Here is a 27,039-nt window from a genome sequence, read left to right as displayed (position 1 = left end):
AAAGTCCAGCCTCTTTCTATGTTGAACAGAAAGCTCTATGTGAGTTCAACAAAAGGACTATTTTTATATTTGTTTCCACAAAAAGATCATTTTTATTTTAAGACCTCTAGATAAATATACACCTTTAAAAGCAAAAATGGATCCGTGTCATTTATGACCACTGCAACCTGCTTTGCCACTTATTGTGACCATATTTCCATGTAAATGCGTTAATATAGCATTTTAAATTGATGATTTCATTTATTTGTTTATATCGACCATCATTGTATCAATGCATCACATGGATGTTCCAGAATTCACTTTTCCAGTGCTAGTGAGGTGAATATAGTTCCTTTACCATGTTTTCCATTACAAATAATAATGTACTTACCATTCTTGTTCACATATATGCAGATTCCTTAGTAGGCATTTTTTTGTAAGTTCCTGAACGTGTTCTTTCAAAACCATGAAAATTATATTTTATATGAACACAACATTGGGGAAACTATTACTATTTTATGTTTCCAACAGTGCTGTATGAAAAATTCTTGTTTCTACACACTTTAGAAATAATGTGAATTGTTGCTAATCTGATAGACAATAAATCCTCTCTCCTCATTGCTTTCATTCTCATTTTTGCTGCCAGGCTAGAATTCCATCCTATGGATATGACAGAATCAATTCTCAAAACCCCCTATTATTTGGAATTCGGCGTTTCTTATATTCCCCATTGTCAATGCTGTGTGGCTGGCATTTATGTACTGAAGGGCACAGTTCAGGATACAGTTCGCATGGCTGTTTGCACTGGTGAGCTGAATGTGTCCTCTTTGAGCCCAGCAAAGTGTCTTGTGGGAGTCCTAGAATTCATAACAGAATCTGGTAGATGTATGAATTATCTATGGTGTGTGTGTGAGTGCTGACAACCACATTTCCTTTGTGTCCTTCAACCCCTTCAAGGTGTTGCTTCTCATTTGTTCTCCCTTCCTAAATCCAGGCCCAGAAATGAAGGTAGTGATTTAGCAGGACGGCAATCCTTATAACCAACTCCTATCACCATCCTTAACTACATCCTGAATGTAGTTTGCTTGTTAACTGTGGTCAATGGAAGACCAGGTCAACATCATATTTTCAACATCTTTCTATGGGTAAAATTTACATTCATACATTTTAAATTCATACATTTTAAGAGTACAGTATGATGATTCTTAGTAAGTGCATGCTACCATCACCATAATTGATTTTTAGACATTTCCATGGTTCCCAAAATTTCCATAATGCTTGAAAGCAGTAAATCCTTGCACCCATGCTTAGCTCCAGGCAAACAATGACTTCCTTTCTGTGTCTATGGATTTGCCTATCTTGAACATTTCCTATAAATTGAATCATATATTTGGTCTTTTATGTTTGACTCTATTCACTTAGTATAATGGTTTCAAAGATCACATATGCTGTACATGTATCAGTGCTTCATTCATTTCATAGCGGAATAATATTTTGTTGTACGGATATGCCAAATTTTATTTATGCATTTATCAATTGATAGACATTTGTCTTGTTTCCACTTTTTGGCTGTTATGAATAATGGTGTTATGAACATTTTGTACAAATTTTTGCGTAGACAAATTTTTTTATTTCTCGAGTATGTAACTAGGACTGGAATCACTGGATCATAAGACACCTCAAGGGGTAAGACAACATTACAACTCCAGGTGATTCAACTCCATACTTGGAAAGACCTTGAGGGAAAAAAAAAGAGAAACAGGTAAGACAGAGTCTAGTGAAGCGACCCTAAAAATTGTTATCCTGCTGTAGACCTATTTGTAAAATCCCTTTCAATGATGCAAAAGTGTAAGATACATTGAGAAATTTTATATTTCATTTGAAAGCCCACTGTCTGTAGCACACACTTCCCCATTATCTGACTTGATTGCCATGGTAAGTATTTTACAGTTCTAGATTTCAGGTAACTGATAGCATCAGTTGGCAAGGTAATCCTTGTCTGGGGACAAGCAAATTAATTTTGTCTTGGGAAGGGAAAACTTTGTCTCCATTTGACCTGCATTTCAACCCTCATGGTGTACAATGTGCCAAAAAGGTAGCTGTTGACTTTGGCAAGCTAAATTTTAGTGGAGGAGTCGGGGGACTTCCTCATTAGAGAAGGGATGAAGACTGAGTTGGAGGGAAGGTCAGGGGATGTGAATTGAGTTCCAAGAATTCATTGCAAGTATTTGGTTGTAAAGCGCAAGAAAAAATATATATATACATATATAAAGAGGACAGTAACAAGAGATGTGGACCGAAGTCCATGGCATTAAATGATATTCTAAAATCATCAATTATAAGAGACTTGAGCAGGTTGAAATCTTAATGGGAAGGAGCCATCGCTTCTTAGATTTAACATCTGAACTTACCACACGAGCCTTCCCATACTTTTCTTCCTTGTTTCCATTCTGGAGAAGCCTGAAACTTACCAAAGGGATAGTGTAGACTTTCTTCTTAATGCCTGTTAGATGTATGAATATATGACTGGATGGATACAAGATGTGTCACACATGAGCTGGGAATTTGAGGATTTTTATCTCCAAGTGTAGAGCTCCTCATGCAGATGACTGAAACTCATGGTGTTGAGTGGGTGAGAGGATGCAGCTTCTCAGAACTCTGCAGCTGATGGCTGCAAGATGGGAGCTCCCAACATCAGTGGTTAGAAGTGGATTTAGGCAGACCAACACACCTTACATCCTGGAGGGATCCACCCCTGATCTGAGCAGGTGAGTTCACAGACAGGCTTGTCTTCCATCTCACGGTCTGCTTGGAAGTGTGTGGTCCAGCTCTTGTGCCATTTGGAAAGACTCAAGAACGAGCAGATCCTACTCCTCACCATATGTATCAGAGAGATACTGGTAATCCTTCAGGTATATACAATGTCATTAGGAGCCCCCCAAGTCCACACACACACACACACACACACACACATATACACACACAAAACACCTGGAGACCACATGTAGGTAGCAGCCCTTGGAGAACGTGCCGGCTCATGTGGTCATCACACACTGTTAGGATGCAAATGTCACTAGACCTTTTTGCATTAATAACTAATGACAATGATTAGCAGGACATTTTTGCATACTAAGAATATTTTAAAATAACCTTATTATCCAACTAAGTATGATAACAATAAAATAATTTCTAATTTCATGTTTTTCAAGCGTAACAATAAAACTATTGAGAATTCCCAGTGTGCGTGTGCATATGGGGAATCCTACAAAGCCTGATTTTGCTGGAGAGGATTTCCATTAGTAGAACATTTTTACAGGTTGATTTATCAGTATGCATCAAAGAATCCAGGCGCCTTTGATCTCCATGCATTTGGAGACTGCTCCTTCAATTTGTCATCAACAGCATAACACCTGTCCCTCTATTAGACAGAGCATATTCCTTATGTTGTCTGGGAATTGACTTTCAAAAACAAATGACCTAAACATGTTCTCTCCCTCTCTTTTTTTTTAACAGAATAGGAAATTGACGACGATGTTCACTGACTTGCAGAAATACAGGCAGGACTAACAGCTTGGTATCAGAAGCGAAGATACAGATTTCAGTAGTGACACCGTAGGTCAGCGGAAAAGCAAGACTTACTTGATTACAGTGTGATGTGCAGCTGAGCATCATGCAGTTTGCACTTGGACATATAGGGTGTCAGTCTCTGCTTTTCCACTTAAGAGGAGGATGAACCCCAGCCAGGTGACTTAACCTCTGTACCTTATTGTTTCTCTAGCTACAAAATGATGTGGAGATGTATCCTCTACCCCCCCAAGAAATGTTGTGGAAAATACATGAGATAGAAAAATGCATTCATTCACAAAAGGTTAAGTCCCCGTGGTTTTCTGGGTCAGAGGCCCTGTCCTAATATATCATGTTTAAGTTCCAACCACCTTAAGACCATCCACAAATGGCTGTTCAAGTGCAAAGTAATGCAAGGACTTATGCCTACTGAATTCATTCAACACAGAGTATGAAAATATCTGTAGTGCAGATTGGAAAGTAATTACTTAGAAATAATTTGTCCCTCCATCCCACCTAAGGTCTCAAAAGTGCTTTCCCGGATGGGATCTCATTAGCTTGTACATCTGAGAGGTTTTATCCAAAAACTGTCCAGCACAGGGGAAATGACTCTCCTAAGTACCTGTGATGTGCCTGGCCACCAGAGATTTATTGCAGTGGTCTTTTGCAAAGCCTATTCTTGCTGGGTTACATTACACACACGTTAGTCTTAAGAAATTAACACAGAAGATAAAAAGTGGGATAGGAAAGTATATGAAATAATGGGAAACAGACTAATAGTTTTCTTTTGCATACCCAATGGAAGTGGTCCAGTCATTGTTTTCCTTTTTCCATAAATTATCTGAGAAATGACTCCAGCACAAAGAAATGACACTGAAGTGAATATATAATGAAAACTTATACACTTCCCTTCCATTTAATATTTCCACATTATTGTCTTATAACCATGCTATTTGAGAATCTCTTTTAAAGAAAGGTCAGGTATAGAATAAGAAGATGACTCATATCTATTGAGTACTACATGTATCATATGCTGGATTGACTTGAAATACTTTGTTCCTGCCAGTAATTGTCTAATATGGATAAAACTGGCCCCATTTTATAACTGAAGAAAGGCAAACTCAGAAATATTATAACGCAGCCATCATAAAATTTCCCATCTACTTCTCCCATCATGTTTTGCAGCCTCTATTGATCACTGCCTAGAGCGACATTTCATTGAAGATTGCAAAAGTATGATATACTAATTCTTCAATTTCTTCTGCATGTATTAGCTGAAATTATTTTATAAAAGAATCTTCACCTCATCAACTCTTAGGTTATGCATAGGTATAACATGCACAGGAAAGGTAGGGTGAATATACAATTTTTTTGCAATATTTCCACTTTCTAAAATGAATTGTTCCCTAGGATTCTCAAAGGTGGACAATGAGTTGATTTTGTTGGCTTTTTTTGTGTCATCATCAGCTCACAGATGTTTCTATTGTTGACATGTTTTAGTGCACTGTAGTCACTAAAGTTTTTGTTGTTCAAATTGTTCTATCTTTGGCCACTGGGAGCCCCTCAGGTTATGAGTCTTTTTAACATACTTTCTGGTATGAAAGTTCAGTCCAGACTCAACTGGTACAATCCTTAACAAGACCAGAAATCAGGCATTTCTCCAAGGAAGCCTGGTTACTCTTAGTGGGAAATGTGTTTAGAGAATTCAATCTAGGGACTGTAGTTGCCAGTTACTATTGGGTTGCTCATTGTTTCTTGACCTTCTCAGTGCATGGAGCCAATAAATCTATATTTTTAAGAGAATGTACATCATTGGCTTGCATCCTGGGCTTCTCCTCTATTCCTTTATAGGTAAGCATTTTTATCATCTTGTTTTAACCACTTTTTAAAAATATAACATGTATTTTAGTTTGCTCTCCTTTTCATAGGTAAAAGTTGTCATATTCTACACCAATGCTTTCCAACAGAAATTTCTGTGGAGATGGAAATGTTCTGTATCTGTACTGTCCATCACAGGAGTCATTAGCTGCCTGAATGCTTTTTCAGGAACTGAACATCTAGCACCTAAAATGCGGCAACTGTGACTGAGTAACTGATTTTTAAATTTCATGTCATTTAATATAGATACTTGAGGCCAGTGGCTACCATATCGGACAGCAGTAGCGCTACACACTTTTCTGCACCTGCCTTTTTTCACTGAACAATATACCCTGGAGATGACACCATAGCAGTACAGAGAGGGAGTCTTCATTGCTTTTCATAGCTACATTTTCCTCTCAGATGCAGATGGACCATAGCTTATTCAACAAGCCCCCTATTGGTGGATGTGTCTTTGTCTCTTGTCTTCTGCTATATGAATTGTTCTGGCAGGAATGGCTTTCTGTTTATGACTTTTTGTCTCCACATTGTCTCTTTGGGATAGATTCTTGGAAGAGATATTGTTGGTTCCAACAGTAAGTATCCCGGTTATTTTATAAAACAATATCAAATCCCCTGGCTAGGAGTTGTACCATGTTACATTACCACCAGCAAGGTGACTGTCTGTTTCCTCACAGATTATGTAAATGGTAAGAGGCATCTCAGGTTTTTTTTCTTTGCATCTCTTATCAAATGTTAGGTTTAGCAGGGTTTTTTATATGTTTAAGGAACATTTTTCAGTAAAATGTATCTTTGTATCTAGTGTCCTTTCTCCTTCAGAATGTTCTAATTTGTTTTTCCTTTTTCATAACCTTTCTACTACAAGGTATATAACCTTTGTCTGTGACATAAGTTGTATGCTTCCCAATTTGTAATTTTTAATTTTACCTTGCTTATGGGTTTTTTTTGCCATGCAGTTTTTAATGAAATCAGATTGTTTCTGGATTTGAAGTCATATTTAGAAAAATTTCTCTACTACTAATTAATAGAGGAATTTACCGTGGGTGCACATTTGTGGACAGGAGAGAAAGGAATTATATTAGAGTGTCAGGTGTAAAAGGAAACCAGAGAAGAGGTGAGTAGCATGTAAGAAATCTGAAAACCATTTCACTAAGTGAAGAGAATCAGATGTTTGGACCAGAGTCTTGGTCTTGTGTTTGTCTTGATAGCTCAATACCTCTTTTCTGCCTCCTCTGGTTATTGACCCAGGCTCCCCTAACAAGTAGAGAAGTTCTTACAGGAAGCAAAAACCCCATGTCACCTCAAATGGACCTGTCAGGTGACTGAATGGATAGAACCACCCTCTTAGAGATAAAACAGATACAGAACCAAATCCGAAATGCACCACTCCGATAGAGCAAAGGACCAAAGAGAAAGCAAAACCTCTAGCTCAAGCCCATGAGAAGAAGCAAGACTGAAACCAACACTGTTTGCCTGGTCCTTTGCTCTCTGTGAGTGAGGTCTGTCAGGAGAAGGTAATAGGCTGTTAGTCCTGTGTAAGAGGGTGGGGGTGTGAGTTAAAGGTGCCACAGTTTCCCAAGCTACAACCTCTCCCACTCAGCTGCATCATCTCCTGTTTTGATGCTGGATGCCATGATCCAGCGTCAGGCTTGGACTGACCTTGCTTGGAATAGAGTCTGAGTTCATACCCCATGGAGTGGGCACTAACATCCATCTTGCTTCCTGTGGGCACTTCCAGTTATGCAGGTCTGGAGGTGAAGAGAGGGGAGGTTGGGATGCAGATAAGGAATTGGACTGACAGTGCCTGGCACACAGTACATACACAAGACACATGAATAAGTTAAGGAGAAGCTGGATGGAAACCACACAGATGTCCTTTTAGTCTTTTTATACACATCTGAATTTTTCAAGGAAAGTTAAGACCTTTGAGGAAACTTTTTGCTTCTGTTCATAAAAATGATGTCTTTTTGGGGCGGGGGGGGTGGGTAGCGGTGCGGGCAGAAAGAAAAATCTGTAGAAAATGGAGAGCGTTGCCACCTGGTGACCATTGTCAGAACTGCAGGTGTGAAAGTGAACTGGGGCCTTGGCAAAGCGTGGAGGATAGAAAGGGCTGTGGTGTTGGTGGGGAGCAAGGTAGCTGAATGGATTCCAGCTATGGGCCAAGATGTCTAGACTTCACACACTGGCAGTAATCCTTCTGAATTCGTGCAGAATCTTCAAGTCCTGGGACTGGAAATCCAGCCCCTAAGTGAACTCAGTAGAAAGCTGCATGAGTTCGTTTAGGAATGACTGGTGTGAGTTAGCTTATGAATAACTGATGTGAAAAAGTTTGAGACAAAGAAACATACACAAACACACACACACAGAAAACTGTCAAATAAATTGTCTTGATCTGTTTCACATAAAATAGATAAACAACAAGGATTTACTATATAGCACAGGGAATTATATTCAATATCTTGTAATAACCTATAGCGGAAAATAATACAAATGTGTATATATATATATATATATATATATATGTATATATGTATATGTATATATGTATGTGTATATATATATATATATATATATATATATATATATATATATATATACACATTCTGACCCAAAAGGCCCTCTCCCTAACCTCTGCTTCTATATGACTGTACTTCTGTGTTAGGACAGAGGCCAGCACAGGGGAAGGGACTCAGTTATATATATATATATATATATCTGAATCACTTTTCTGTACACCTGAAATTAACACAGTATTGTAAATCAACTATACTTCAATTTAAAAAATGCAAAAAAATCTGTTTCTGGTCATTGATAAATACATACTGGTCTTGAATAAAGTTTAGGATTAAAGGAGATAAAACGTAAAAGCCTTTTCATATAGTAGTTGTGTACATGTCAATATCCCACCATTCAGGTTCTCTTTCCAAAGGGCAACAGCTTGAGCTGCTTCCTGGTTCTAGTTCAGCATCTCAGGAGTCAGTCCATCTGTGTGGCCCCCACACCCAGGCCTCTTGGCCCATGGGGCAGGGTTTCATCCCCAACATCATCTTCATGCCCAGTGGGGAGCATGACACAGCCCACATTCCACATCAGGCAAGTTTTCCACTATCAGTCTTTAAACCCTAGAAGTGTGTCATCCAAATGGGAGCTGCTGATTGGCCTGTGTAGAGGGCAAAGGGTAGACATTTGACCCTGGAAAATTTACTTACTCTGTGAGTCTGAGATTGGCCTCTGTAAATGAGACTAAGGGTACCTACTTCTAGATTTGTTGTAAGAAGAAAAGGAAAAAACCTCAAAGAATATCTGGCATGCGGAATATCTAGGACTTTGGGATATATTACTCCCAGCCCACCTTGCCTCTTTTGGTCTATAAAATAGAAAATTTGAAACGGCATCTGGAAATGCAGCAGCAGGAAGTGAACTTTGATTCCATCTCGTCATTTCTTTTTACCACATGCTTTCCTGTCTCCTTTTTTTCATTCTAGTTTGACCAGAAGTAATTTTTTATTGAGACCCAGGGAGAAGAATTAGTACAGAAGAGCAAAGAATAGGAACAGGTCAGCTAGACAGAACATGGGAGTCATCAAACCTGTATCCAGTTCCAGACCCATCAACTGAGCAAAGGACCTGGGCTGAGTCCCTTCCCTTGTGCTGGCCTCTGTCTGTCTTAACACAGAAGTACAGTCAATATAGAAGCAGAGGTTAGGAGCAGGGCCTTTTGGGTCAGAAGACCAGGATTTGATGCTAGAACTATTACTTGCTGGTTGACCGATCTTGAGCAAGTAACTTATCCATGTGTGTGCTATAATTGTTGGTATCTTTTATTACTGTTATTGTGGGGGTTTTGGCTTTATTAGTATTATTATTATTAATCCTACCACTCAGTCAAAATGTGAATGGTAGGAGTGGTGATTAGCACAAAGTTAGGGATGAACCCACCTGAGGGTGAAGAAATACAGGAAGAGAATAGAGGTGAAGTAAGCAGACAAGCACTGGGCTCTCTCTGGGTGCCAGGCCCTGTGCTGATCCTGTCATGATCCAGGGAAGGTTCTTACCAAGAGCACTCGGCTGCAGACAGCAAGGACCTGGGACGGCTCAGGAAGTCCAGGGCTGAACGACTATGCCCTTATCAGCTTCCTTTTCGCTGAAGGCAGCCAGAGTTGCCCCTTCATTTAGGCTCACCTCCCTGATCTTTGCTCTGGGTATCGGAAAAGGTCCCTCTGTGGAACCTTCCAGACATGACCCTGAAGGGCTTTCCTCCTACAATGACACTGTATCTTCCCCAATCCCCAAAAGTTCTCCTGCACACAGGAGAAGGGGGACTCTGAGGTAAAGGAAAAAATGCCTGCCTCTCCGAGGTATGTCATCTCCACATTTTTACCTGACATATTGTACTTCTATAAGTAATGACTTTATAAATTTCCTATACAAAGTCTGTCTCACACACACACACACACACGTTGTCAGCTCCGTTGTGATTCTATTTCATCTCCCCATGAAACTGAACACAGTGAATGCTTTTCCAAGGGAATGAATGGACGTGCCCATGTACGTGCACTATGATCTTAATCATCAAGAGGGGCTTTCTGAGTGCGTACCTGAGAGGCCTCGATATCAGAGGAGAGCAAATGACCACTTTTCCAGCCCTGGAAGCCCATCTTCTAAAAGGAAGGCTGCTCTGTGTCCTCCAGAGAGGGCGAGGGATAGAACCTCATCCCATCCTGCCACTCATCCAGAGAGGTGACTGAGGCTCTGTCAGATTGACTTGGGCATCTGTGACATGGGACTCACAAAACCTTCATCACAGAGAGTCCTGAGGGGTGACTGAGAAAGCCTGGCCAAAGTATATGGCATGTGGTGGGATTTCATTGCCTTCTAAATGTTGGGACACAGAAATAGAAGCTGCCTGAGCCTCAGGACTAAGACAGGCAATGTGAAAAGTCACTCCTCACTGTTTCTCCTAATGAGAGGACAGATATCTTTATGAAGGAAACAAATATCTCTCTGATATGCCTTGAGTTCAAAGTTTTGGAGTCAGAAGGATCTCTAGGTTCTTGGGAGGCTCAGAAGCTCATAAGAGCTGCCCAACAATGTGCCTCTGAGCAGATCCTAATCCAGTTCCCCATGCTGGGAAGACAGGCTTGCCTTTGACTCACCTGGTGAGCTCAGTGAGAGATGGCACCAGGGCAGCAAAGCGTGGTGTTTGCCTAACTGCTGCTCCTGGACTGTTTGGTATGTTAATATATTTATAGGGAAATTCTGGATCCGACCCACAGTCACCAGTGCACGGGTCCTCAGATCATGCATCATCCAGCCATGTCACAGCAGGACTTCAGCCATCTGCTGCCTCCGTGAGAGGCAAAAATCCAAGAATTACTAGCATTTTTGGACACTTAATTGTCCATTTTCTTAATCACTAATAACCAAATATATATTTGATTTTAAATGTATATAATTCCATTAGAGGTGTCTCATTAACTCTCTAGTAGAAATAAGAAGGTAAAAAGAGAAAGGAATGTATAGGCAAATTCAGGGAGTTAAAAATGAGATGAGATGGCCCCTTCACATTAGCTTGTACACTTGCTCAACTTTAAAGGCACTGAAGAGTTAAAAGTCCCTAATTGGACCCCTCTTCCCCATTCAGCCACAAGCCTCTTTCTCTTTGCCTCTGTCTGTTTCCTTCTCTCTCTCTTTCTTTCTCTCTCTCCCTCTCTCTCTCTCTCTGTCTCTCACTGTCTCTCTCTCATTATGAGAGCTAGTTTTCTGTAGATAAATATACAAATATAAATACATGCATAAATATGTAAACACCTGCATAAGCAAAGTTCCAGAATATAATAAAGATGAAAACATTCAAGGGTTATCTTTGGGTGATTGATGATGATTCCCCCCTCCACGTTTACTGTGATATATAGAGTGGAATGAACCTCATACACAGTGTATCAGGAACACCCAGCTGTCTGTTAATAAAGGGTCAGGGTCCATGAAATTCATAAAAGTAACACCTGCCAGCTCAAAACAACTAGGTGGCTTAATATGTACAGAGATCGAAATGATCAGAGTAAAATGACTGAAATAAACGAGGAAAATGAATTGTATTCAACTTCCCATTAATCATTCCTTTGCTCTTCCCAGCTCCCTCCTATCCCCATGCAAACCCAGCACTCACTTCTGAGACCACTGGAGGTTCATCCCACAGTAGGTGGAGAACGTGCACACCATTTCCCGCTGCTCTGGGGAGAAGATGAGTGTGAAGCTGGCAGAGGTAGCAGGAATTGGGATAGAGAATGAAGATTCTGAGGCTCACTGGGGGAGGCATCCCTCACAAACAGCTCGTCGTTCACGATGCACAGACTGGAGGAAAAATGGGCCCTCAACAGCTGGACAGATGGACCACCCCACACCCCCAACAACAATCCTGCTCCCACTGCCACTCAGCAACCAGATTCCTTCCACCCTCCTCCTGTGTGTGTCCCCCAGGTTCCTTGGCTGGTACCTATGCCCCTCCCACAAGCCCACCTTTGGGGAGATTATCCACCATCTTCGTGACATTAGGACGTTTACCTGCAACTCAGGGACAGTTTCACGTTTACCCTTTACAACAGCCCAAGGAGTGGACAATCTGAAATCTACTGTCATAGGAAGACACCGAGTCGCACAGAGGCCACGTGACTTGACCAAGGCCACACAGCCAATGAGTGTTGGGACCAGGGAGAGAAGCCACATTCCAGTTCCAGAGCCCATGCCCTTCTTAACCACTAGGCTAGACTGCTCCTTGGATCTACCTGCTGGCTTTCCACAGTATTGAGAAAACCTAAGGTGGGCACCATCACATTCCCACACCCCTGAGCCCAGGCTGGGACGGGGGTTCCCACCCACCACACAGCACTCACCTGGAATGGCTGGCAGGGATAGCGATGAAGGTCTGGGTGAAGGCACGAACAAAACCCTGAGACCTTCCTTCCACTTCAACGACAAAAAGCAAACATCAGTACCCCCGAGAGCCCCACCTGCTTTACACGCTCACACAGGGGTCTGCAGACAGAGTCTGACTGGAAACTCATGCTGAGGGGACAGGTGCTCACTGGGCGCCAGGGTGTCGGGAATGTGGAGGGCAGCTATAGGAGCAACCTGCTGCTGGTGGCAGGACCTCTACTGTGCGCGGGCCCGTGACAACCACTTCACCAGTTCATTGATGCATTTGTCACTGCTGCCCAAGACATGGATGCTAATACCTCATTCTGCAAATGAGGAAACTGAGAGGTTAAGTAATGGTCCCCGGATCTCATAGGAAGGCTCTGGGATGAGAGCCATCAAACTCCACAGCCTGTGTCCCTAACGCCCAGGGTGTGCGGGGCAGACAGGCATGAACGCAGGTCAGACCTGGGTCCTTTGTGGGAAGAGCGAGGGCTGGAGAACACAGAGGGGCCGGGAAGAGAAGGGGAGGGATCGGGGTGGCTGGGAGGGTGCTGAGAGGGAGCCCGGCCAGGGGGACGGAGCAGTGGGGCATCTGGGGACGGGGGGTCTACACACACTCACCTTCCTTGAACACCCCGTGGACAGAGAAGCAGAGCATCGTGTTCTGAAACGGAAGAGCCCAGGCGCTCAGTCACCACCTAAACCTCCTACCCACCTGCGGCCCAAGATGGAAGTAGGCGCTCACCGTGTGGAGCCACATGTCCACCACGAAGGAGCTGAGGTCATGCTGAGTTTTGGGCAACAGGCAGAGGGAGCGCACAATGTCATATTTTGTGTGTTTCAGCAGCTGGACCCGCAGGTCTGTGGGGGGAGGAGAAGCGAGGGAAGGTCAGGGGCTGCCACGCCCTGGGCCCTAGGACTGACCCCTTCCCGCCCCCTTTCCCGCTCCGCCTCCTCATCACACACTCACAGGGGTCCTTGAGCTTCTTCATATTCCTACTGTCCTTGACGTACTCCCACAAGCTGCTCCTGGGAGAAAAAGAGAAGCAGGGGGAGATGGGCGGCCCCAGTGTGGGGGTTTGCAGGAGCTGCCCTGCGTCTGCTGGGGAGCCACACGGCCCAGGAGCAGAGTGTGAGCTGTGATACTCACGGGGCTGGGTCCTCGGGGTTGAAGGGAATGGTCAGGGAGAAGCAGGCCTCGTCGTGATAAGCACCCAGGAGATCCTGTCGGTCTCCAGAGTCGTGGATCAAGTAATACCTGTCGGGGAGCCATGAGCACAGTCTGTCTCTGTGGTCCAGACCTCAAATGAGACTTGGAAACTCCCGTGAGCAGAGCTGAGCTTGGGTGGCCTCAGCTGTCCCAGCCCTCCCCTTCCTCAGGTTGCCAGCAGTACTCACTGCTGCAGGAATTGCAAGATAAGACTCTTCAGCTGATCAGATCCAAAGAAGCTTCCCTGGAATCAAAACAGTCCTCAGCACCAGGGCTGATACCCTCTCCTCACGCACCACCCAAAGCCCTGCTTGATTCTCCGTGCTCACCTCGCAGGCTGGTAAGCTCTTACGGGTGTCCACACCTAACTTAGCTGGTGGGGGTGTCTCCTGGCCATCCTGTGAGAGGGAAGAGGAAGTCAGTGGTGCAGACCAAGAGGCACTTCTGGATGGTCAAGGAAAAGGACGGGCCCAGGAGGGTGAGGGTCAGAGGTCAACTGTGGAAGGGCCCTGGAAAATCTGAGGGCAGGACTACACTTCGGGTCATCACCACGAGGTCCCTGAAGGCTGTGGCAGACGTGGTCGAAGAAGACCCAGAGCTGTTGTGAGCTTCCCACAGAGGCTGTACCCTCCCTCTGCCCCCAGAACGTTTAAGGGTCACATTCAAAAATCGAACTCAGGCAAGACCTAAAGGGTTCAGAGTAGTTTGTGGGCGGTGTCAGTGTCAGCTAGAGGAGTCAGTGATTGAGGAATACACTTACCAAGCGTAATAACTTGGGGAACAATTCCAGGATGGAGCTGCCAAGATGAAAAGTCAGTGAAACTACAAAGCGGTCTCTTCTCGTGGGAGCAAGTACACTTACACCAGACACAGTCCAGTGTGTCCACCTACACTCCCCGGCCCTGGGCACCTTCCACATGGACTGATGGATGCACCAGAAGAGTGTTCCCTACCTGCCTGCCTCCCTCCATCCCTCTCCTTCCACTCCTTCCCTCCTGGGTACCTCCCACCTAGACTGCCCTGACTCCCTTCTCCAGGTGCCACAAGAAGCAACAAGGAAGCAGGCTTCCTTCCCTTCCCTCCCTTCCTGCAGGTCCCCACTGTAGGCTTTGGAGGGAAGAGGGAATGAGGTTGGAGCTAGGGGCTCTTCATCCTTCCTGGGGGTCCTGCATCCTGCCAACACAAGGACACCCACCAGGGATGGCCCAGGATGCTGGGCCAAGGAGGTTAGTGAGGCAGGGAGGGAAATGGAGGGGGATTAAGACAAAAAAGAAGTGAAGGATGAAGAAGAGAAGACAGAGACATAGGGGCACAGAGACAAGGGAGAGAAAGCAAAGTGAAGGGAAGGGAAAGAACCTCTCCCATGGTTTGGGGTGGGGGATCAGGGAAGAAGAGAGAAGAAAGGGGAACCGGCTCCCCTGCTGCAGCCCTTTCCTTCACCTGCCCCCGAATGTCCCAGGGACCCGAGGTAAGGATGGTAACCATGCACACGTTGGGCCTGGGGCCTGCTGGATGCTGGTTGAGTCTCTGTCACCTGTGTGAGCTCAGTCTGAGCTGGGCGTTGGAAACAGCAGCCACAGGGGCAGACCTTCCCCAGAAGAGTAAAGGGTCAGCTCCCAGCTCAGTATGGGGCTGAGTGAGGGTCTATGCCCCCCTCTCACGAGCACCGTCTTCTCTCATGGCGGTCCCTGCACCTATCTTATTAGTTCTTTATCTGAGGATTCATATCCATGTCAGGCTACTCAGGGCTCCTCTGAAGGACCATGCAGGATGATGTGACGTGTGTTGGGATGGAAGGGCAAGTGTCCCTGAGAGGCCTGTCCTTCTGTCTCCTCCACCACCTCTGCCCTCTGCCTTTCACTTCCCCTCGGGAAGCCCTCTGCTCACTGTCTGCGGCCAACTTCTGGCCCCTTAACTCAGGAATCCTGCCTTTTCCCCCAAAAAGGGCCCAGCTCCTGGCATTAGTCCAAAGTAATGGATGTCATGACAGGAGCCACCATGTCCTTACACTCAATATGGGGCAGGAAAACGATCAAGTCAGCCTTGGACAAGTAGGGAGACCCATTTGGTTCAAGGGAAGAAGAGCCTCTCTCAGAACAGGGGAGGAAAGCCCTCTCTAAGCATGAAAGAGGAAGGCCTGTCTCAGCATGTGGATCTAGGCTGGAGAACTCTTCTCAGTCCAGGGCACCAGCATCTGGCTCAAGGCTGCTGACTCATGGTCCTGGTGAGGAGAGGGGGTCCTGCTTCCCCTACGACATTCTTGGGTGGCATATTAGAGAACGCTGGGTACAGAGAAGTGGGAAACATACCTCAGATCAGAACAAGTGAGCAGATCAGAAGAAGGGAAAGAGATCTCTAAGCACAGATGAAGGACACAGAGAGGAGAGCATAGAACCTGTGGCCCTCCCACAGGATCAGGACTGCTGCCTCTTGCAAACAGGCACTGTCAGGGATAGCTCAGGCTCCCAAGAAATGACAGACGGTACAACTGACCTTATGTTGGTTGACTTATCAGGAAAGGTGGTGCACAGGGTGTTTCTGTCTGTGCAAATAAGTTCTGGTTCCAATCTCTGGCCCTTGTCCAACTCCCCTGAAGACTTTACCTATTATTATGTGGAGGAACCACATGAACCAGAGAAAGAGAGCCAGGATGGTACTGCACCCCCAGTCGTCCCTTCCTTTTCCAACAAATTCACTTCGCTTCCTCTGTCACCTTCCCATGAGCCCTCCCATCTCCTCTTCAAAGAGGGATCTGGGTACCACACCTCACCTCACTACTGGAGACGTTCAAATTCTTGATGTCAGAAGCATTCTGTGTAGCATCAGACAGGCCACCCAGCTGGCAGAGTCTCTTGTTGCTCAAATCCAAGGACAAAATCTATGATGGAGAAAGAGAGTGAGGACCCCAACAGGGGATGTTTGAGGCCAATCTGCCTCTTCTGCCTAATCTGTCCCACCCTCACCATCAGTCCCAACATTGGGCCTAAGTCCTCACCTTGGGCATGTTCTCTCCACGGATCTGCAGAGGGGCAGGCATGCGATATCTCGGATTCCGTGGCATTTCAACATTACAGGTCATCAAGCCTCCAGGAAGCCAACAGGAGGGAAACAGAAAGCTGAGAGGGTCCTGCCTGCACCAACCCCTCCCAGAGTTACGATCCCGAAGGTCTTTCTCAGGCAGACCCCTCTGCCCTCACCTGCCCTGGGATTACTGCTATAGCCATACCAGATCCAAAGCAGAGTCTCTGGCTGTTAAGAAATGCCTGGGAGGCATCAAACAGTTTGTTCATGGTCAGCTGCAGAGTTAAAGACGGGGTTCAGTGGCTCTGAGTCTGAGGTGTTGATCGGGGAGCAATAGGTGGATCTGGCTGTGGGGCAGAACTTGTGTTGAGTCTGCATTACCTTTATCTGCTCCACCTTTTCTGACTGCAGCTCCTTCTGCATAGAATACGGTGCATCACAGGGGTCAACAAAGACAGATATCTGCAGGGAGCATAAGAGGGGCTGGGTAAGCACCAGAAATCTGAGCCTTGGGATCAAGCAAGACCATGCCCCTGCCCTGCCCTCTTGCTCCCAGGTGCCCTTGACACATACCCTTTCATTGTTCTCAGTGCAAATCTTGCCACTGACATTCTTCAGAGCAAAGGCAACGTTGGCATTCTCAACAAAGAACTGGGCCTGCATTTGCTTATAATGAAACTACGGGGAGTGACAAGAGAAAGACAATATGAGACCAGAGTCATTTCTCATCTGGACCATCCATCTACCCCGTTTCCTCTCATTGGCCTCGACGTCCTCTCTTACTTCAACTGGAGTGAAGGGGACACTGCAGTACTTCTGAATCAAATTCAGCAGCCACTTCTCCTCATATTTTATGCCAAATGGAATCTGGGGGGCAAAGAGAAAAATGGGAGAGGAAATTGATACAATAGAATATAAGTTTAAGATAAGACCCAACCAGGTCTTCCTTTCAGACTTTTTTTTTTCAAGCTTTAAATAATTTTTTACGCTAGGTCGATATTTGTTATTGTACCACATGTGGATTTTCTAAATATCGTTTCTTCCCCTCAAACACTTTTCTTGAAATAATCAACTTAATATGCTTAACACGTACTTCTTTTTGTAAAGTTCCAAGAGACCCTACCTAAGGCAGACCTGGCCTGCCCCTCTGACAAGGACCCCAGAGACGCAGCCTCCTCCCACACTCAGCCTGAGCCAAACTGAGCTTTGTGGTATGAAGTTGCTCCATCTTGACAGTAGTTTCCTCCTTTGCTTTTAGACAACCTCTCCCATGCTCCCTGCAGTCAGTCTGTTCCCTTCATATTGCTTCTCTGAATCTTCTCTTAGATGGTCTAGGATGTTAACTTCTAATAATAACAAGACACATAACCAACTCCTCTGCCCCAGAAAAGTTCATACCATCTCTACCCGATTCCAACACAACTCCCTCTGTTCACCTTCTTCTACGTATTAGGTCCATTTAGTCAGGACACTCACTGTGATCTTGAACCAGCTTCCCATGGTCTCAGCCCGCCTGCTTCTCTCCATTCTTCTCTCTGGAGGCTTCTGCTCTGTCTCCATGTTAACATGAGCTTGGTCTCCTTCCTGAAAATTGCCTCTCTGATGAGAGGGTGGAATGGCATAGGGAGCACTGTGGGGAAGTGGAGACAAGAAAGGGGTCCATATATGCTCAGAAAGTCTTGTAAACATTTTCCCCAATGATACCAGAGCTACAATAAAGTTTACTTGATCATGAACCTGATCCTGTCATTCCTCACTCTTCCAGGTTGGAGAGAAGAATGACATATTTAACTACAGGGTTTTATTTTTCCTTGGTTGGTCCACATCAGCCATTCTGACTGGTCACTTACTATCTTCCTTGAGTGCTCATGTGAGCATCACTTGTTACTGAATCTTTATCCTGCCGCTGCTGGGAAGTGACTGGTTCAAGCCACTCGTTGCATCTCCTTCGGTGTGTATCCCAGCATCTTACTCTTCTTTGTAAAGGGTTCCCTTGGTCAGTGGGCTCTGAAATTGAGAACAACATATCGATGGTCCCAATATAAGAGTCCTTCGGGAATATCATGCTTAATGAAGAAATATCACTGATTTTTATAATTAAATAGAAGTTCCACTTCTCGGGAGATGAGAGGTGGGGAGCATTCATGGTCAAGAAGAGAACAAGCACAGAAGAAAGGGTTTGGATCTAGAGTTTAATCTGTGATGTTAGTCCCTGCTCTGCCCTGTTCAGACCTGGGTGACCTGGGACAAGTGGTTGTTCATTTTTAACTCTCAAATCTCTCCTCTGCTTGGAGGGGGCAGTAGAATCTACTCTGAAGTCTGTGCTGTGACGGCTCAAGGGTCAGAGGTGATTCACCTGCCTAACGGAAGAATTAGAGAAATGAAAGGTAAGTCTGACAAAAAGATCCAGAATGAAGCCTGAAGAGACATAACTGGAGAATACCAAAGGTGAGGGAAAGAGAATCAAAGGAGATGTAGTGAACATACTTAACACGTGGTTAATGTGAGTCCCAGAAAGGACAGGGAACAGTAGAGAAGAAGTATTAGAAGAGACCTTTTGAGAAATTTCTGAAAGTAACAAGATAGCAAGTCAGCATAACGATATCAGTAGGAGAAGAAATATGCTTCAAGGAAAAACATTCCTAAAGAGAAGACATTCATTTCATCATCATGTAACAAACACTAGGAATATTTGTGACCAGAGGACTCAAACTGAAAAATTATTACAGGTTCTTCTTTGAGCAGAAGAAACAGGATCCCAGGTGTAGGCACACAGATACAGGAAAGAAAGACTAATGATATTTATGAATACATAGGCAAATTTAAATGTGTATTGACTATATAACACAGTGAAAGCAATTTCTTCTGGGAGTTTAAATATATATGTATAGAATTAAAATGCATGACAATAAATTTGGAGAGAGTATATGGAATCAAAGTGTTTCAAGGTCCCTTAAAAGTTTGAGTAGTTTTAAATAACTAATTTACAGTAGATGGAGAAAAAACAAAGGTACATTGAAATCTGAAGGGTAAACACTACCAGAATTGCAAAGAATGTTTAAATATCTATCCACATGAAGTAAGAATTTAATAGTTACAAAATACTAATCATTTCAAAAGAAAGGAAAGGAAAAGGAATTAGGAGAGGTAAAAATTAACATACAGTAATATAGTATATGTAAATCAAATTACACCTATTTTTACTTTGAAAGTTTCAGACTAAGTATTCCAAATAGAAAGATATTATCAGATGGACAAGAAACCTTCCATCAAATGCTGCTTAAAATAAGAGACACATGCAAAATTAAATCATCTAGAAAATTTGAAAATTAAAAAAATCACAAAATGTCTATCTTTTCCACACTAACCTACAGAAAGCTGCTATAACCATATTAGTGAAAGAAAAGGTACACTTAAAAGAAAAAAAATTATGAGAAAGAGAGGTTTCCTTATGATAAAAGATCAATGCAATAGGAAGATATTAATACAAAATTGTAAATTTTTATGCATATCTTAAAACAGAGCCAAAATAGGCAAAGCAAAAACTGACAGAAATAAATCGAGAATGGACAAATCCACAGTCACAGTGGGAAATTTTAAGACAGCTCACTGAGTGACACATAAAATGGCAGACAGAAACTCAGAGGGACATTTTTAAATGTGACTTAAATAAATTAACAAGTGTATTTGACATAGAACAATGCACAATAACAACTATTCATCAAACATTCGAGAATAGATTGTATGCCGGGCAATAAACCAAGCCTTAGGAAGCCTCTGTGGACTAATACAATTTATCCTGACTAGTTACTGTAAGAGTCAATGTAACGGTGGGTTTCCTGCTCCTCCCCCACCTCTAGTACAAATCCCAAAACTGTTAGTTTACACCAACTCCACCCCTCACCTAGGTGACCCTCCCCACTCTCCACACACTAGGCCAGAGAAGATCACATAACTCAGGCCTGTTCTTAACCAGGGACAAAAATTCACCTCACCCGTGACCACTTCCATGGCAGGAATGGGCAGGGTTGGGGGGTGGGTTTGCAGAACCAGCATAAATGTGTCAGAGCCCACTTGGCCCATTTCCTCAAGGGAGTGAAAAGTAGTCAGTCTGGGCCCTCTCCACCCCTTCTCTAAAGGGAGGTGGGTAGGTGGGTGTCTTGCGGGTTTGGGTCGGGGAGGGAACCCAGAACCCCTCGTGCCCTGTGGGGATCAGGACAAGACATCATGCTGACCAACTCACCCATGGCGTGGCCTGAAGGCAGTGACCTGTCACCACTGTCCTCACAGGTTGCTTGTGAAGAGAATCCTTGGGGTCTGGAGCTGGAGGTTTCGAGAATATCAAGGAGGGCTTCCGAGGATGGTGAGAGCAGGCCCCTAACCACCTTGTCAGAACCACACAAGCAAGATACAGTCCTTAGAAGAATTCCCTTTCCCAAGGGAATAGAAAAGAGAGCCCCTGGGGACCAGGGGAGACTTACCTTCCTGTAATTAGTACCCCCTGAGTTTGCTATCAGCCCAACACTCACAGAACTCTTTCCAAATGAACTACGCTTGCAGAGAAGGCAAATTAGAGCCAGGAGGCTTAGGAGATCTTGGAACTTGTGACTACAAACAGAGGGATCTCTTTATACCAACTCTGCATCAGCTACATTACATCGTGTTCCTTCATTCCACAAACCCAGAGAACTTTGAGTGCCAGCTGTAGGATAGACTCTGAATTTGCTACATTACATCTATTCTTTCATGTATTTCTCATGAGGGGTTTGGCTATCAGAATCACCAGTTTTCGTGGGAGCTCACAGCGAAAACAAAATGTTACAATGAATATATGTATGTTCATGTATAACTGAAAAATTGTGCTCTACACTGGAATTTGACACAACATTGTAAAGTGACTATAGCTCAAAAAGTGTTTAAAAAAAAGAATCACCAGTTTTCAAGGCTGATGAGAATTAATGAGGTGTTAGAGCTTGTTTAGGGTCATTCAGATGCTACCTAGAGGAACAGAGACTGGAATTGAGCTTCATGGAATGAGGGTGAATTCTCCAAGCATAGCTTTACTAAATTCTTCATGCAATATGGGGGATTTTCTTAAGTTTGTGCAAAATAACCAAATGTTCTGAAAAGATTCAAATGGCTGGAATTAACTCCAATTCATTCCAATATAAAGGAAATAGCGAACAGAGTTTGGTGGTTCACTGTGGTGACAGTAGAAACTACAAATCATAGCCTTTCTTTTAAACAATAAAATGTGGTCAATGTTGGCAGATATCCCCTAGTGGTTAGAGGCAGAACTGTAGCTCTGAAAGTCTTAGATTAGAGGGCTTTCCAAGGAAAGGAGGAGGGAGGAAACTGAGCTCCAGTTCATGAGCCAGAACGTTCTGGAATTTTCCACTACTTTCTGGAATCTTCCACTCTTTGCTCACCTTCCCTTCCTAGATCTTTATGCTCAGAGAGAGGAAGTCCGATGTCTGAAAGAGGTGAAGAAATATCTGCAAATGAGGGCGTGAACATCAGAGGTAAGGGAAATGTAAGACAGAAATGCACATAAATACATAGATATACTGTCAAGTCAAAAGTTGACATTTTTGACTTTTTATAAAGAATATCATGTGAACATTTTGATAACACGGTAAATATACGTGAACTTTTTTGTCAGTGGGGTATTAGACATTTTCAAGTGTACTTCTCAACAAATTATCCTAATCACAAAATATTAAACATTAAAATGTACACTTACAAAGTGAAATTATTCTGCACCTTGCAGTTATATGATCACCTCACCGTGACTCACATGTATCCAAGAAATCCAATGTAAAAGGACAGGTGCACATTTTCCAGATGTGTTTCTCTTTAGGTAATGTGTATAATACCTTAAGGAATTTTTGTAGGTATGCAGTTCTAGATATATTCTTTTTAAAATTTCCAATTATATAAGTAATTTTCTGTAGACTGATTTTTTTTTTTACTTATTATGACTTCTTCAGTTTATGGTTTGGCATCTTTCAGATCTTTATTGAAGAAGCATTTTGCTTTTTAGGTGAACTATTTGTGGTTATCTTTTGCCCCTTTCTCTACTGATTAACAAAAATATCTCTTGTTCTTGTACATGAGCACAAAATCTGCAACATTGTTTGAAATATTGTCCCCCAGATTTTCAACCTTTTAATTTTTTTCTTTGCACAGTACAGAAATTGCTTTAGTTTTCATGGATTTTTAATTTAAAAATAATACAGTTATGACAAAAAATGAGTAATATATAAGATTGCATCAAATACTAGTCCACCTGGAATTCAAGATTCAAAGCCTTGATGGCTTCAGGGCACAATAGAAAAGGGCTTTAGACCAAATTCTACATTTGTGAGTAATGTGGAAAATATTTGAATATGTGTTTGCTTACAAGAAATACCATATAAAGTGCCTCTGGCCTAAATTAATTCTGTAAGTGATCATTTCTGTCCCTCCATGGAGGTTAATTTCCTCTGCTTCAACTGAGACCCACATTAACCGCCCCCAGGACAGTTCAATCCCTACGGCCTTATATCTAGGCCTCCAGGCTTAAGACAGTGGATTTCATCTCCACCATAAACGTTAAGACCAAGACATTGGGGAGAGGGTTGTTTGAGTACCCTGTTAGCATGGCATTGACACTGGGGGAACCAAAACTAGATATGTGACCCAAGAAAAGCTTTTAACTCTATTACAAACATAATAAGAGAAATTGAAGGGAAGTTAGAAAAAAACCTTTGTCTATCTCAAACATAAATGTCACATGTAAAGGAATGTGAATTATTGGGAAAACATTTGGAACATATTTTATAAGCAAATGTTTAATATTATACAAATAAATCTGATTAGTAAAGAGCATTGTTTTAAGTCTGTTGAAATCATTTAAATAAGAACTATGAATCACAAACATATAAAGATTAAACAAATACAAAAACAATTATACATGCATGTATGTATGAGTGTACATATATTTATACTTGCATATATACATAAATATACATATATAACAAATGGAATATAGTATATACATACTGTGAGCAAAATCTGGAAGAATACATATGTTCATATAAACCTACTTACATAGTACTGTGCACAGAAAAATATAACTGGGGAATATAAACTCATTATCAAGGATGCACATCTTGCTATGTAACAAAAAATTACACAGAAAAATATTTTCTATAACATATGCACATTCTTGCACTTCTTTCATTTTAGAAAGAAATATATTAATTTGAAATCAGAAAAATAAATTATGTCAATTTTTACATTATAGTATATACCTAGTTGGGAATTTCATTACAAAAATGGTATCTGTGTATGTGGCTTAACTCTATATATCTAAATCTATATTTTTTTCACATTACTCTTGTCTCTTAATCACACACAAACAATTTTACTGTCATAATAGAAGCAGGGCACTAAGGAAAAGTTCTTGCCACTAGATTGAATGTACTTGGGCTCTATCTCACCCTTAATGCTTCATTTGCCACAAAAATTTTCAGAAATTTCCATCTGATGGGCATCTTGCTCACTTCCTCCTTCAAACACTTCCTGCTGAGCAACATCCAGGCTCCCATTCGAGCTTTGCTCACCAGATGTCCCAGACCTCCAATTTCTGAATTTCCTCCTATGAGAAATGTTAGTTGGGAAAAGGAAAGAAAAATCTATTAAAAGTTTCTTTGCACTATGAGCGATGAAAGAACATGTAAAATAAAATCAAGCCCAAATTGCTTTAGCTAGGGATTTTCTTCTTGTCTATGGTTTCACAGACAGAAATCATAGTAATAATATTAGACTCCTTTTAGAGGGCTGGAGGATATTATAGGCCTGAGGTGAGAGTAACAAGGGCAGAAGGGGTTCAGGTCCATTCTACAATTGTCCCAATAACTTTCACAAAGCTTTTCCCAGCAGGACAAACTGCTGGGTAAGGGATTTCCACTCTGGATTCTCTAAAAGGATGACCCAGGTACAGGGTATTTCCTTCCTGTTACATCTGGCTAGTGTCCACCCTCTCCTCTTCTGCTGACTTAGCCTCAGATCTCAGCTGAAACTTCACTTCATGTGAGAAATCTCAGGCATACGCTACTGGTTTGACTACCACTGGGCATCTAGTGACTCCACCACCTTTACCATCTCCAGATACACTTTTCATGGGAAAGGGGGCCAAAGACTGTGAGCTCAAAATTTTTCATAGGCTGTAGCATCGCACAATGGACTGAAGACACTGAAGTTTTCAAATATCTTATCTGAATATTCATCTAAAATTCTCTCTTCCACCTTTGAGCAGGGCACTGGGGACACGAGTCAGTTCAGCAATGAAACTGCAGAGTTTTTCCACAGACAGCAGATGGAGTGTGTACTTCAGAGAAGCTGTAGAGGCTGCAGATTGATGCTCCCTCCTCTAAAAGAACCTAGGAGAGTAGTACAGTAACACTCTGATTTTTAGCAGACATAGTTCTGCATGGCAAAGACCAAATGAACCTTCCAGAGGTAGAATTGCAGGTTTGGACATTTCTAAATAATTTGCTTTGTGGATACTCTTAGATATATTTCATTTGGAAAACAGTAAAAAAAAAAAAAAAAAGTAAAATACCGAAGGAAGCAAAATGTTCCACTAATCCCTGATAAGATATCATCATTTTAATATTCTCATTAATCATGTGCATAATATGACACTGGGTTGTCTTTTAATCATATAACATTTAATCCTTTTGCTATAACTCCGCTCCACATTGTGATTCATTCTTTACAGATGAGGAAACTGAGCCTCAAATTTCAGGCCTGGCTGGGACTAAAGCATTTGTGTGTACTTCCCTGCCTTGTGATTTCAATAAGTCCTGACAAGGACCCTATGGGGAAGAGAATCCTCACTTCCTGAATGGTGAACTTGAGGCTTGGGACCTTAAGGTCACACGCTGCCCCATGTCATGCTCCTACTCCTTGGCTAATTCCAGACTGGAACCCATGTCTTCTGAACCTGAAACTGTTACTTTTCCTCCTGATTCACTCAGCTTTGCCTTAATTATGGGTACAGGTATACCTTGGAAATATTGTAAGTTTCGTTGCAGACCAGTGCAATATAGCAAATATTATAATAACGTGAGTCACATGAATTTTTTGGTTTCTCAGTGCAAATAAAAGTTATGTTTACACTATGCCATAGTCTATTAAGTGTGTAATAGCATTATGTCTTAAAAATGTACAAACCCCATATTTACCTGGCAGGGGAGATAGCATGATCATGAAGGTGGTTTTCCCAGGGCAAGGCTCATCCATTGCACTCTGGATGTGCTGACCCCTGCGATTTCCCCAAGTGTGAGAAACAACTGCATAATTTGTGGTAGTGGGGGACTGTGTTTGAGCTTTCCCATAAAAAAATGTACAAACCTTGATTAAAAATACTTTATTGCTAAAAATTGCTAACAATTTTCTGAAACTTCAGTGAACCATAATCTTTTTGCTGGTTCTTGTGTCAATTTTTATGGCTGCTGACTGATTAGTGTGGTGGTTGCTGAAGGTTGGGCTGGCTGTGACAATTTCTTAAAATAAGATAACAATGACATTTGTTGCATCGACCAACTCTTCCTTTCACAAATGATTCCTTCATAGCATGTGATGTTGTTTGATAACATTTTACCCACAGTAGAAGTTCATTCAAAATTGAGGTCTATCTTGTCAAAACCTGCCACTATTTTATCAAGTAAGTTTGTGTAATATTCTAAATCCTTGATTGTCATTTCAACAATCTTCATAGCATCTTCCCCAGGAAGAGATTCTGTCTCAAGAAACAACTTTCTTTGCTCATCCATAAGAAGCAATTCCTCATCCATTAGTTTTATCATGAGATTGCAGGAATTCAGTCACATCTTCAGGCTCCACCTCTAATTCTAGTTCTCTTGCAGTTACTTCCTCCACTGAAGTCCTGAACCTCTCAAAGTCACCCATGAAAGTTGGAATCAACTTCTTTCAAACTCCTGTTAGTGTTGACATTTTAACCTCTTCCAATGAATCAAGAATGTTCTTAATGGCATCTAGAATGGTAAATCCTTCCCAGAAGGTTTTTAATTTCTTTGCCCAGATCCATCAGAGGAATCACTACCTATGACAGTTAAAGCCTTATAAAATGTATTTCTTAAATAACAACACTTGAATGTTGAAATTACTCCTTGATCTATGGGCTGCAGAATGGATGTAATGTTAGCAGGCATGAAAACATTTTTTAACATTTTTTTACTGAGTTATAGTCAGTTTACAATGTTGTGTCAATTTCCAGTGTAGAGCACAATTTTTCAGTTATACATGGACATACATATATTCATTTTCACATTCTTTTTCACTATGAGCTACCACAAGATCTTGTGTATATTTCCCTGTGCTATACAGTATAATCCTGTTTAGCTATTCTATATAATGAAAACATTAATCTTGCTATACATTTCTATCAGAGCTCTTGG

General features: G+C 42.4%; 1 non-coding gene and 1 pseudogene across 1 annotated transcript; one reads left to right on the top strand and one right to left on the bottom strand.

Annotated features, from left to right (window-relative positions):
- Positions 1 to 1,483: 1,483 nt before the first annotated feature.
- Positions 1,484 to 21,177, bottom strand: LOC140691912 (nuclear RNA export factor 3-like; annotated as a pseudogene).
- Positions 21,178 to 25,795: 4,618 nt separating this feature from the next.
- LOC140692072 (U1 spliceosomal RNA) lies at positions 25,796 to 25,957 on the top strand. Its single transcript, XR_012067653.1, has one exon. It is a non-coding gene; the product is annotated as a U1 spliceosomal RNA (small nuclear RNA).
- Positions 25,958 to 27,039: the final 1,082 nt, after the last annotated feature.

The sequence above is a fragment of the Vicugna pacos genome, chromosome X (genome assembly GCF_048564905.1).
Source record: "Vicugna pacos chromosome X, VicPac4, whole genome shotgun sequence".
Taxonomy (NCBI): domain Eukaryota; kingdom Metazoa; phylum Chordata; class Mammalia; order Artiodactyla; family Camelidae; genus Vicugna; species Vicugna pacos.
This window is presented reverse-complemented; position numbering and strand designations above follow the sequence as displayed.